Genomic DNA, 13,296 nt, shown 5'->3' on the forward strand with positions numbered 1-13,296 from the left:
ATTTAGCATTATTACATTTGTTTGTAGTTATTTATTGTTCATCTCTCTAGCTAAACTGTGAAACTTTTGCGTGTAAGAACATGGTATTATTTTGGTACCCTTAAGATTCAGCACTGGAATAGAATAAAAGAATAGATTTACTATCCACTGAAAAATGAGAAAACTTAATATTTCCAATAATAGCAGTCACCTTAAGTAATGTTTATGATTTTAAAACTTATTAAATTTAATTTAACAGAAGTTGATAATCATGTGCAAGTTTATGAACTTGTTACTACAGAGGAAAAAAATGATACAAAAAAAACCATATCTTTTTATTTTCAGTTAATCTACAGTGTAATGGGTGAGGACACATGTGAGACCAATTATTAAAAGTGAAGCTAGTGCCATTATCAACAAATTTGTAGATTGAAAGGGCAGATTGCTTATGTAGCAGTCTGAATAATGGCCACCCAACAAGGTCAAATATTAATCTCTTGAATATGTAAATTTTGCCTTATGAGGAAAAAGGACCTCTGCAGATGTGATTCATGATCTTGATTTGAGAAGATTATCATGGATTGAGTAAATAGGCCCTCAATCTGATCACAAGTGTTACCAGAAAGAAGCAGAGGAAGGTTATACAGACAAAAGAAGAGAAAGTTATATGAAGACCAATACGGAGAGATTTAAAGATGGCAGCCTTCTGACACCAGCCAACACCCTATTTGAGCCTAGTTCCTTATTATGGATCACCCATGAGCTCTCAGATTCCTCACAGGTATTCCACAAGGTGAAGGCTGCTATCAACCATCTGGTCGATATACGGTCTGTGGGCCTTCTACACCCATGTCTCTGGGCTTCTATATTAACCTCAATGAGGTGGCTCTGGAGAACTGGCCCACTTCTTCCATGAGCTGACTAAGGAGAAGCACGAGGATAGTGAAAGTTCCAGAAAGAGGCAAAACCATCACAGGGGCCTTATCCTCTTCAGGGACCTGCAGAAGCCTTCCCAAAATGAGTGGGGTAAAACCGTGAATGCTATGAAAGCTGCCCTGGTTCTGGAGAAGAACCTTTTGGGTCTGCAAGCCCTGGGTACCTCCCACCCTGGGGAAGACTCTTATCTCTGTGCCTTCCTGGAGAGCCACTTTCAGGATGAGGATGTGAAACTCATAGAATATGGGTGACTGCCTGACTAACCTCTGCAGGCTGTCTGGCCCCGAGGCTGGGCTGGGTGGGTATCTCTTCGAAAGACTCATCCTCAAGCAAGACTAGGAGTTTCTGAAGCCCAGCAGCCTTGGAAGGGCCCCTCTGGCATCCCTCTGGTGCCAGAGCTCATGTATGAACCTTTTCCTGCAGCCACTAGGCAGCTTTTTAACCACCCTGGAGTCCTCTCCCAAGCAGTGGATGAAATGGAAACAATAAAGCTTTCTGAAGCAAAACAAACAAACAAACAAACAAACAAACAATAAAACCAAAGACGGCAGCTTGGAAGATTAAGGTGATGCTGTCACAAGCCAAACAATGCTGGGACCCACCAGAAGCTGGAAGAATAATGGGGCAGGTTCCACCCGTGGCCTCTGGAAGGAGCATGACTGTTCTTACCCTGATTTCACCCTTCTGACCAGAACTGTGAGAAGATAATATTTCTGTTGTTTTAAGTCACCAAGTTTGTAATAACTTGTCACAGGAAGCAGCCACAGGAAACTAACACAGCTTTTAAATAAACCATAATGAAAACCACCAGGAGAGATATATTTGAAGAGTAATGTAATATTCATTTGGAAATGGAGGCTGACAGGGGAGGACTGAGGGTGGAGGAGAGTGTTGCAGGCATAGTTGGTAACACAATCAGAATTCAGTCACAGTCAAATTTCATATTTATTATGTTGATTAATTACAGGAAAGTATTGTGTTCTTGTTTTTGTTTTTAGAAAGAGAGAGCATGGGAATAGGGGGGGTAGGGGCAGAGGGAAAGGGAGAGAGAATACCAAGCAGCCTCCATGTCCCAACACAGAGCCCAACCATGATCTCGTGACCTTGAGATCATGACCTGAGCCAAAATCAAGAGTTAGATGTTTAAACAACTGAGCCACCCAGGCGCTCCTCCAGGAAAGTGATGTTAATAGACCAACTAAGACCAGAGAGAAATGCTGTACTGTTCCCAGTGAAGTAAAGCTACCAAACCATGTATCTCACATTTAGTGGCATACTTTTTGTACGTCAAGCACTGTTCTAAATATATTATAAGTATTTGTCTTCATCAATTGGGGCTGCTTTAACAAACTACCATATACTTTGTGGCTTATAAACAACTGATATTTTTTTCTTGAAGTTACAGAGCCAGCATGGTCCAATTCTGGATAGTCTCATGACCTTAGCTAATCCCAGTCACCTCCCAAAGGCCCTCTCACCTATACCATAACATTGGGGGATACACTCTCAACACACGAGTTTGTGCAGACACAGACAGCAAATCCACAAGATTTATTTATATAAAAATCACAACACCTCTAGTATTATTCCTACTGACATATAAGGAAACTAAGGCGTAAAGATATTGAAAGCAATCTGACCAAGACAACAACGAGAATTGTGGGCTTTTCACCACTGTATGTCACTGCTACTCCTGCCCAGTAGTTTAGTTTGGTTTTAAGGGAATAGAGGGAATAAGGAGGATCACCATAAAAATAATCTGACAGTTCATTTTAAGGATAATCTAATTTTAATCTTAATCTAATTTGCCCTCTATTATATCATTTGAAATTAAAATGGACAAGCATATTCAACTCAATTATTTTTCTTTCCAGTATCAGGAAAAAATACATGTAAATTATCACAATTTATTTATAATTGGAGAATGAAAAGTAAACCAATGCTACACATCATTGGCCTCATTTAAGAAAAATTCTCTTCAATGTCATTCTGAGCTTTATTTTCACTGGGGAATATTTTTGTCTACCAGAGGAACTGGCATTTTGATAAACAAGAGTGTTTTTTTTTTTAATTTAAATTCAATTAATTAACATATAGTGTATTATTAGTTGCAGAGGTAGAGTTCAGTGATTTATCAGTTGTATATAACACCCAGTGCTCACATCACATACCCTCCTTAATGCCTGTCACCCAGTTACCCCTCACCTCTTCCTTTCCAGCAACCCTCAATTTGTTTCCTATAACTAAGAGTCTCTTATGGTTTGTCTCCCTCTCTGGTTTCATCTTGTTTATTTTTCCCCTTCCTTTCCCTATGCTTTCTGTTTTATGAGTGTTTAATATTCCAATGGAATTTGTCAATTTTCAATAAGAACTTAAATTACCCTTTTTAAAGGAGGCTTAGTTCCTATAATAACACATTTAGGTATGTTATCACTGAAAGAACTTCTCAGGGTGTTGTGAGAAATTCCAGTTTGGAAGAGCTGATAATTAAAATAATTGACTCTGAAGAGACCCAGGACTTGCACAGTTTGATTTTTGCTTTTCTGACCAAGCATAATTCTTCATACTCTTTCTTCATTACATACCTTTCATTTTTGACTAACAAAAATGAATGACCATATTCAATAATTATTTGTATAAACTATTGAGTTGACAAAGAAGTTAAATGTGGAAGGACCAATGTAGGTCAGCTTTCACAGAGCAATTTGGTCTCTTAGTGGCCATGATGGTTCAGAAGATGGCTCTTAGCTTTATGATCAAGGAATATACTGCCATCAGACATAGAGGTGAACAGGCAAAAATAAAGGGGCACATTATCCAAATTGTAAAACAGTGTTACGTAAAGCCAATCCCAACTCTTACTCAGGCAGATGGTTCATGCATTCCTCATCTAGTAAAGAAAGTATAGAGTGAACATGAAATTCCCATCTAAAAGTTGTTTTGTGAATAAGGACCTGGGGTGACCTAAAGGGCAATATCATCAAGCTCATCAGAATCTATGCAAACTTTTTTTTTATTGAAGTATAAATAACACACGACATTATATATTCACTCTTAATGTGACAAGAACATAACTGCAAACTAGAATACTTTTAATGGACAGCACTAAAGACAACAATTAAAAATGTTTATTAACCAATGCTCCTTTTATATAATCCAAAGAAGGTGGCATGGATATAGAGCCATGAGCATAAACTTTAGCATCAAATTCTGCTATTGCTATGTGATCTTGAGTAAAATCTATTCAGATACCAATTTCTTCACCTAAGATGGAAGCAATAATATCCTGTTCATGGAGTTTTGAGAATATTAAATTCAACAACAAAATTAACATACAAGAAAATGCTTCTCTACCTGTTTGTCAAACATTGTTTCTGACAGTGATACTCCCATGCATTCCCATCAAAAGTATACATGTACCATATATCATCTTATTTTTTCTATATTTCCAAATCTTAACCAGCAGTATAGATATACATCATAGTTTATTGTGAAATATTTTTAGACTGATAAACTACATATATTAATTGTTATTTCTTGAGTATCCCTTTCAGAAAGTAATTTTCTCTTGAAGATATTAGGACTCTACCCTACAGACTTCCCATAGCATGACATTGACAAAGTAATAGTCAACTGTTGACTTTTGACTCTCATGTGCAGCTTCCTAATCTTTGACCATGTGTTTCAGAAACAAAAGGCAAACATAGATGACACACATAAGTAAATATCAATTAAGCTTTTACAAAATGAGAAAGAACATAGCTTTAAATTATTGTTTACATTTATAGCTATTTTTCCCAAAGAAAGATTGATGGTATAATTTGGTGTAGAGACATGTTAATAAAGCTCTGTATTTGATACCATAGATTATGACATTCAAATATATCCGGCTTGGGAAATAGGATGCATTTTCTTTGCTTAATTAACTGCAATCAATCTTTTTCTTTTTTTTTAATATTTTATTTATTTATTTGAGACAGAATGAGTGAGAGAGAGCATGAGAGAGGAGAAGGTCAGAGGGAGAAGCAGACTCCCCAAGGAGCTGGGAGCCGGATACAGGACTCGATCCTGGAAGTCCGGGATCATGACCTGAGCCGAAGGCAGTTGCTCAACCAACTGAGTCACCCAGGCGCCCAACTGCAATCAATCTTATAAGTTCTTTTTTTTTTTTAAAGATTTTATTTATTTATTTGATAGACAGAGATCACAATTAGGCAGAGAGGCAGGCAGAGAGAGAAGAGGGGAAGCAGGATCCCTGCCGAGCAGAGAGCCCGATGCGGGGCTCGATCCCAGGGCCCTGAGATCATGACCTGAGCTGAAGGCAGAGGCTTTAACCCACTGAGCCACCCAGGTGCCCCCAATCTTCTAAGTTCTTTTGAGAACAAGTAAAGAAGAATCTTTGGTTGTATGTTTAAAACCTGGACTATAGGGTCACCTCTGGCCTTAATATACCTACTTGTCTTTGAAGTTGAGAGGTGCCTTACTTCTTAGTCTTAGCTTCCACATCATTAAAGTTGAAATGTTGGAATTATTTTAAGAACTATATTCTATCACGGGGCGCCTGGGTGGCTCAGTGGGTTAAAGCCTCTGCCTTCGGCTAAGGTCATGATCCCAGGGTCCTGGGATCCAGCCCCGCATCAGGCTCTTTGCTCAGCAGGGACCCTGCTTCTTCCTCTCTCTGCCTGCCTCTCTGCCTACTTGTGATCTGTCTGTCAAATAAATAAATAAAATCTTTAAAAAAAATAAAGAACTATATTCTATAATACATAGCTTGCTTTATACTGTAACTGACACAGAAAAGCTTACTAACTGCTCAATTATTTTTATCAATCTAAGTAATTTGTTAACGTTAGGTCTTTAGCGCCAAAGCCTACATGCTTATTTACATATATACATATGTATATCCACTAATACATTCAGAAACACACAAAACACTAAGCAGCCACAACACAAATGTAAATAAACCCTCACGTAACTGAGTAAGAACATAAGTAATATTTAACTTCTGCACATAGCTAGAACTACAAGAAACATTCCTATCCCACCCCTTACGAAGCAGGGTCAAGAGAATTCATGTCCACATAATTAACAATATGTGTCACCATCTATTAGAATCAACACACAACCCTGTGGCTATTGACATCAGAAGCAACACAGAAAAGGTAGCTAGTGGCAAAGACATGTCACTCTCTATTATTATTAAGAGAATGAAACAGAACCTCTCTTTGACTATTAAGTACATTCCCAGTTTAAATTTAGCACCAATCTCTTTGATTATGAAGTTTTGCATTCTGATGGTTTTAAATCACATGGAGTGATTTTGTATCTGAGCAGTAGGTTAACTAAGAAAGCCAAGAGAAAAATTTTCAAGCAGATATGTATTCCCTCTGGTATTTTGTCCTCTCCTGAGAGCAAAATGGAGCTAAATAAAACCCATGACATGTGAAAAGTGAAAATATGTTATCACCATTTCAAGTTCAAGAACTTAGGCTGTTTTCATAGGAAGGCAGACCAGCACATCAGGATGGAATTAGCCGTCATCTTTTGGAAGAGCTGTTAGGCAGATAAATGTTAGATTAGGGCCGTACTGTATGCCCAGCTAAGAGAGTGCACTAAATTACTCTGGCAATCCAGCCCCCTCCACCTCTTTTTGGCAATTCCTTTATATTTTAAATAAAATTTTGTGGGCTAAAAGTTAGTCATTAAAGCATGCTTTTATTTTTATCTCTCTGGTACTGAATTTTCACACTGTGTGCCAACACATTATTTCCACACTATGTGTAACACAATCTAAAGCAATTTTTTTTTGGCTAAAATTAAGAACTATGTCCATCTAAGATATTTTCGCCGGGATCCCCCTCACCATTGCTTCTTCTTTTTGCTGCCTTGTTTATTGCAGGCTTAAAAAACTCTGCAAGCCTCAAATCTGAATTGAGCCTATCATCTGAGTGTTCTGCTAGTATATTCCAACTATGCTGCAAGGCTGGAGAAAATCACATGAGAGTAGAGATGGCCGTCCCTGCCATCACGGGCTCCAACCCCATTTGGGGTCTTGGTGCAACCCAGCAACCCTTCATGTCTTGGTCAGTGTGATTTTCCATTGCCTTCAGCAGCCTTCTCCAAACTTTGACTTCAGCGTCCAAATCTATACCTTGTTGCCTTCTCTGTCACTTATAGTTTTATTTCCTACCATATTTCATTTTCACTTCATTCATTTCTCTATCACAAAAAGAGAACCCTTCCTCTAGGAGGTCTTCCTTGAATGTCTTGCTACATAGTCCACATAAATTTCAGTTCTTCTGACTTTCTTCTCTCTCAGTAGAGGAAGAGACATCACTTCCTGTCCAAATTAAATATATCCACCCCTCTTTTCCCATATCTTTAGGACTTCAGTTCACCATATATCATCTCTTCCTCCATAGCTTTAGAATTGGTCTTATCTTTCATAGTGTAATGATGACAAAGGGTTCTCAATTCACAACAAAAAATTTAATCTCTCTCTTGACTCAACATTCCCATGTAGTCATGGTCCTACCAGCAGCTGTTGGAACAGTTGTCTGTGCTCGTGGCCCCTTTTCCATCTATCCGGTGATCAGTTCATTGCCATCAGGCTTCTGTCACCACATCTTTCCAACTGCTCTGTGTAAAGTCTGCAATGACACCCTTGATGTATTATCTAATGAATTATTTTCAGTCCTTATCTTATTTTCATGTGTGTGAAAAAAATTTGAGCTTTAAAATTCTTTCTTCATCTTTGGTGATTCTTCCCTCTATCTCTCTACCTGCTCCTTCTCACTCTCTGATGCTCTCTCTCTTCTGTCCACCTGCAAATCATATTTCTCATCACTAGCTTGAGGGCCTGTGACATCCCTTTATCCAGTTTTCATGGCTTTACACAAAAATGACAGTGCAAAGTTGTCAAAAGCCCAGACCTTTTGCCTGAATTCTAAATCGACTTGTAGATGTGTCTTCCTCAGAAGTGGTTCAGAGCCAAATCAAAGTCAACATCCTTCATTTTGAACTTATTTACTGTTCCACTTAATCATGTTCCTTCTCTAAATGCCCCACACAACATTTAACCACTTACCCAAGCCATACACTTGTGGTCATTCTAGAGCTCTTTGTGTCATCCAGCTCTTATAGAACTACCTTCTAAACGTCCTGGGTGAATTTTCTATTTATCTTAACTACCATTGCCTATTTATTTGACATATATACCTCACCCTATCTCCCAGATTTAAAAGGAAGAGAAAGAAGAAAGAAAAGTAGGGGAGAGAGGGGAAAGGAAGGAAGGAGAGAGGGAGGGAAAAAGAAGACACTTACCAGGGTGCCTGGGTGGCTCAGTTGGTTAAGTGTCTGCCTTCAGCTCTGGTCATGATCCCAGTGTCCTGGAATCAAGCCCCACATCAGGCTCCCTGCTCAGCAGGGAGTCTGCTTCGCTCTCTACCCCTCCCCCTGCTCATGTTTTCTTTCTCTCTCTCTCTCTCTCTCTAATAAATAAAACCAGAGAGAAAGAAAGAAAGAAACTAACTTCCCTTTACCAGTTATAATCCTCTATCTTTCTTAGTCCAGGTCCTTATCAAATATGATTATTACAGTAGCCTTCTAAGTGGTTCCCTCCCATCCTTATCATTGCTGTCAAAGATAGTTATAAAATATAAACATGATTACAATACAACCCAGATTAAAATATTTCACTATATTCCCATTTAGCTAAGGTCATCTAAACTACTTTAACAATTAGGCCAGTTGTAATAACCCAAACATTGGTAATGTAATAGTTTATATCAAGTGTTAACCTCTAGACAGATAGAGCATTTGGTACCTTCAACACGTGGCATCCAAGGTTATCCAGAATCTCACCATCCTGAGGGGCCAGAAAGAGAAAAGATAATGGGACATCTGTAGGAGAAGTACCTATCACTGCTTACTTTTCACTCACTGGAGCTCAATCACATTGGCTACACCCTGTTCTGAGGGAGGCTGAAATATAGTAAAGCTATAACCCAGGGGAAAAAAAGAGATTTTGGTTGAGAACTATCAGTCTTTGCTTTATTTCCCCATGGATTCAAAATAAATTAAAAATCTTTCTCTTGCCATACTAAGTCTCTCTAATTTTTATGTCACCTGGACTAACTTCCACATTGGTCCATCAATCTATGCTTCTGCCATAACCAACTTATTTTCCTCAAACTCATGCTCAAATAGACCTTCATGGCATCGTAATGATGTTTCCCTCTGGCTCATCACCAGTTTCTCTACTCCTCCTTCTTTCCTTTAGCTAAATTTTCACCTTTATTTCTAGTTTAGATCGCTTTCCAGGACACCTGATTGGATGTATATAACCTCTGGGTGTCTTTCCACAGCTCTCTGTACAGAGCCCTGAACAAAGTGATACACAGACTTAGGTTTTCTTGTCCATCTCCCTATGGACTGTACACCCTGACAGAGTCTATTCATTGTAATGATTATGTAAGATAATGTTTCTTTTAATTCATTCAATATTATCCCTCTGCTTATTCTAAAACTAATGCCCATTTTTTAGCCTAAAATAATTCAATATTAAAGACAAATTTGATATTACTAAGAATTTCAGATTTTTGCATTTGTCAATTAGACATTTCAGAAATTAACTTCTGGTAGTGTCTGTGAAAACGTGTTTCTTGAGCTCTCCTTATTACCAGTTTTATAAAAATTAACAACTCAGGCCTGTGTGCTCTTATTTAATTAAGCATGTCATAGGAAGCTGAAATGTAACATACCCACACAAAACCACACTTGCAGGTATGTATACACTTGATTATGAGTATCTTATATTCACATTTACATAAATAAGACAAATCACAAATTATTTTGGAGCATCTGAAATTTGATAGACCTCACATGTTGTGCAAAGAAAACTTTGCTTAGAATTTAAATAAAATTGATTTAAAAATAGTTTTTCCTTGGTTTTACACAAATTAAAAAATCAGGTAAATTTTAATAAATTTAATTTATATAATATATAATATGTTATATATTATATATATAATAAATTTAATTTAACAAATTTTAAATACTAATCTATATTAAGAGATCATATTTTAATTGAAGTTAATTTACTGAGTGTGTGAAAATTTACTCAAATAAAATTTTATTGTAATTATAATAAAGTATTAGATTCAGAGGACTTGATTTACATTTCTACTTTCCTAACTAGTTTACAAACTGTATGATAGTGGGAAAACTAGCAGCCATAACTATTGATTTTCTCACCTATTATCTGGAGATTTGCCTCACTCACAGAGTTAAGAGATCAACTCTATGGAGAGACTATGAAAAAAGGAAGTATTATTGGAAAAAAGTTATCTTTTCAAAATCTTATCCAATGACATAATAATCAGAATTTTGTGGCAAACTAGCACTAAGTCCTAGTCCAGGTTACACTCAAAAATCAGAAGTCTATCTTACCAATTTACAAGGGAATAAACTTCTCAATAGAGGAAGATCTCCATGTATGTGGAGGTTGTCTGTGAGTGTGTGGGCAGATTTTTGTGTATATACACCCACATACACATACTGTGGTGTGGGGAAGTCAGTGGAGGGAGGGGTTCTTTCTTGCATGGAAGAAGATGAACGTTACTGATAAGGTTCATAATTGCCAGCTCATAGGGATAAATGTCACTTTGACTTTTATTGATTTCATTGTTTTTAATTCTCTAATGACAACATGTCCCTAAATAGACTCTACCCCAGAGTGAACGGACCTCACTGCTCCCGCCATTGGTTACACTGCTGTCCATAAGTGTATTTATTCGCAAAAAGCAGTATCATCAACAGCGTTCTCACACAAAAGCATCACTACAAAAGAGAGGTCTATCCCATTAGCTTTCAACACGTAGGACAACAGTTTTTATATCAAGCTATCTAAAACTCTGAAAATACAACATCTAATAGGCCTTCTATCAAAGAAAATTGTCCGCTGGTTGGTGGCTCAATTAAAACTATTTTTTAAAGTTAAAAAAAAAATTAGAAACTTCTACATTCCCGTTACCTCCCTCCCTACAGGTAGACTCCTGTTTCCCTTAACAGCATTCTTCCTCTCCATAATTGTAGAAACAGTTACATGAAAAATGCCTGATGATTTCTCATTCCTTTCAGGAACTATGTTTACTATCTGGATGACAACAAATGCTGGTTCTGTTTCCATTGCTTGGTGTTCTGTTCTGTGCCAGGAGTGGAGCACAACTGTCATCACAAACGGGATTTTGTGAGGCTCTGCTCCATCTACTTCCACTGTAGGAAGCCAAGTGTTAAGACTTGGCTTTTTTTTTTTTTTTTTTTTTTGCCTGTTTGCACAGATGCTTCTCTCCTTTTCCTGGGGAGAGGTTAAGCCCCTTGATCTCTATCCTTCCTCAGCAGGATCATTTTTATCTGCTCTGCACCCCTCAGGAGGACAGTGGCTGCCTTTTCTGTTATTGATAAATTAATTAAGAACCTTGCAAGCCCAGAAGGTTTGGAAGGATTCTAAAATCCTCTCACTTGATGACTTTCACTAAGTAGAATATGTTTATCCATTTCACAGGACCTATATTTTTAGATCAATGACCTTTGGGTGTATGATTCATTCTGATTTCATTTTTTTCCCAGTGGGTGCAGTTTCACATATGCCTATTTAAAAACAATAAAGCAAAGCAATGCTTTAAATGGAATATAATCTATTCTACACCTGTTTCCTTAGGCTATTTTGATGGATGCGAATGGTTTCTATGATAAATTTTGCTTTCATAAATAATAGACAATTCAAGTATTTACATATTTCCCATTAGTTTTCATATGAATATTTTAATTTTAAAACCAGTCAATTGAATGTAATTTTTTTCTTTTTGCAAAACAGCCATATATCCAAAACAAGGTATTTATAGTTGAAACAACAGAAATATTTTCTAAACATAATTTGGGCAAGAATTTATTTTGTAGAGTTTTCTCTAGTTTTCTTATCTCTTATGTAATGAGAAATACACCCCGATAGAAATAACTCTTTTAGATAAAAGTTGTGTAACACAATCTGCTTACATGACTTCATCCATTTAGGTCACCAGAATCTTGGTTGTAATAGTCACGTAGGTTCCATATAGATCTTGATATCTCTATGTAACAATAAGAAAAGAAAACATTTACCTGGAGGTAAGATCAAAACCGTAAAGACAGTCTCTGGGGTATGTTGCATTTACAACCCGGAAATATAATTACATAATTTACTATAAGTATTTTCATACAATGTACAGGAACATATTTCTTCTTCGTTTCCAGTTTCCTGTTAGTTTTCATAGAACAAAAAAACAACTCCTTCTCCTCTTTGTGCTTGACAGATTCACTTGTTCTTCCCATCTGTAGAAGAAATTTCCAACCTAGGTATCATATATTTTGGGGTCACTCTTGGATTGGGAACCTATATAAGTTATTATTCAAACTATGTCACTGTTGAGAGAGAAAAGGATGGCTATTATCACAAAGGCATAAGGTAAAAATTAGGCTGTCCTATGCAAATTAGGATGTATAGTCATATTACTTTTATATAATATAAAAGTCCAATCCAGGGCACCTGGGTGGTTTAGTTAAGGGGCCAACTCTTGGTTTTGGCTTAGGTCATGATCTCAGGGTCATGAGATTTAACCTTGTGTTGGGCTCCACGTTGGGCATGGAGTCTGCTTGAGATTCTCTCTCTCTTCTCCCTCTGCCCCTCCTCCTGCTCTCATGCTCTCTCTCTCTCTTTCAAAATAAATAAATAAAATAAAATGTTCCAATCCAGGAACATTCACCATAATAGCAAAATTTCAATTTCTGCCCAAATACTTTTCTCCATTCCACCATCTCAAACATACTTCAGGAAATCTACAGAAGAGAGAGCATGGGTGCCCCTTCTTCTTCTTCTCCTTCTTCTCCTTCTTCTCCTTCTCCTTCTTCTCCTTCTTCTCCTTCTCCTTCTCCTCCTCCTCCTCCTCCTCCTCCTCCTCCTCCTCCTCCTCCTCCTCCTCCTCCTCCTCCTCCTTCTTCTTCTTCTTCTTCTTCTTCTTCTTCTTCTTCTTCTTCTTCTTCTTCTTCTTCTTTTTCTTCTTCTTCTTCTTCTTCTTCTTCTTCTTCTTCTTCTTCTTCTTTCCTTTTTCTTTTTCTTGTTCTACTTCTCCACTTACATAACGCTGCTTTGGTGTATTCTAAGGTGGAGTATAGAAGAGAGACAGAAAAGACAATGGGAAAATTATCTTACCTGATTGGTACAGTTGTGATATGGTGTTGATACTCTATAGACAAAACAGAAGTCCAAAGCAGGCTTTACTGATTTCACACTGGGGACTTTAGACTGTAGTTCTAGAGCAGTAGGTCATTTGTTTCCTCTATCAG

At 37.4% G+C, this 13,296-nt stretch overlaps 1 pseudogene across 1 annotated transcript; it reads left to right on the top strand.

Moving 5' to 3' along the window:
* The first annotated feature begins 737 nt into the window (after window positions 1–737).
* Window positions 738–1,254, top strand: LOC308339080 (ferritin light chain-like; annotated as a pseudogene). The gene has a single exon. The product of its transcript is annotated as a ferritin light chain-like (transcript).
* Window positions 1,255–13,296: the final 12,042 nt, after the last annotated feature.

This window comes from Martes martes (assembly GCF_963455335.1).
Source record: "Martes martes genome assembly, chromosome: 2".
In the NCBI taxonomy this organism is placed as follows: domain Eukaryota; kingdom Metazoa; phylum Chordata; class Mammalia; order Carnivora; family Mustelidae; genus Martes; species Martes martes.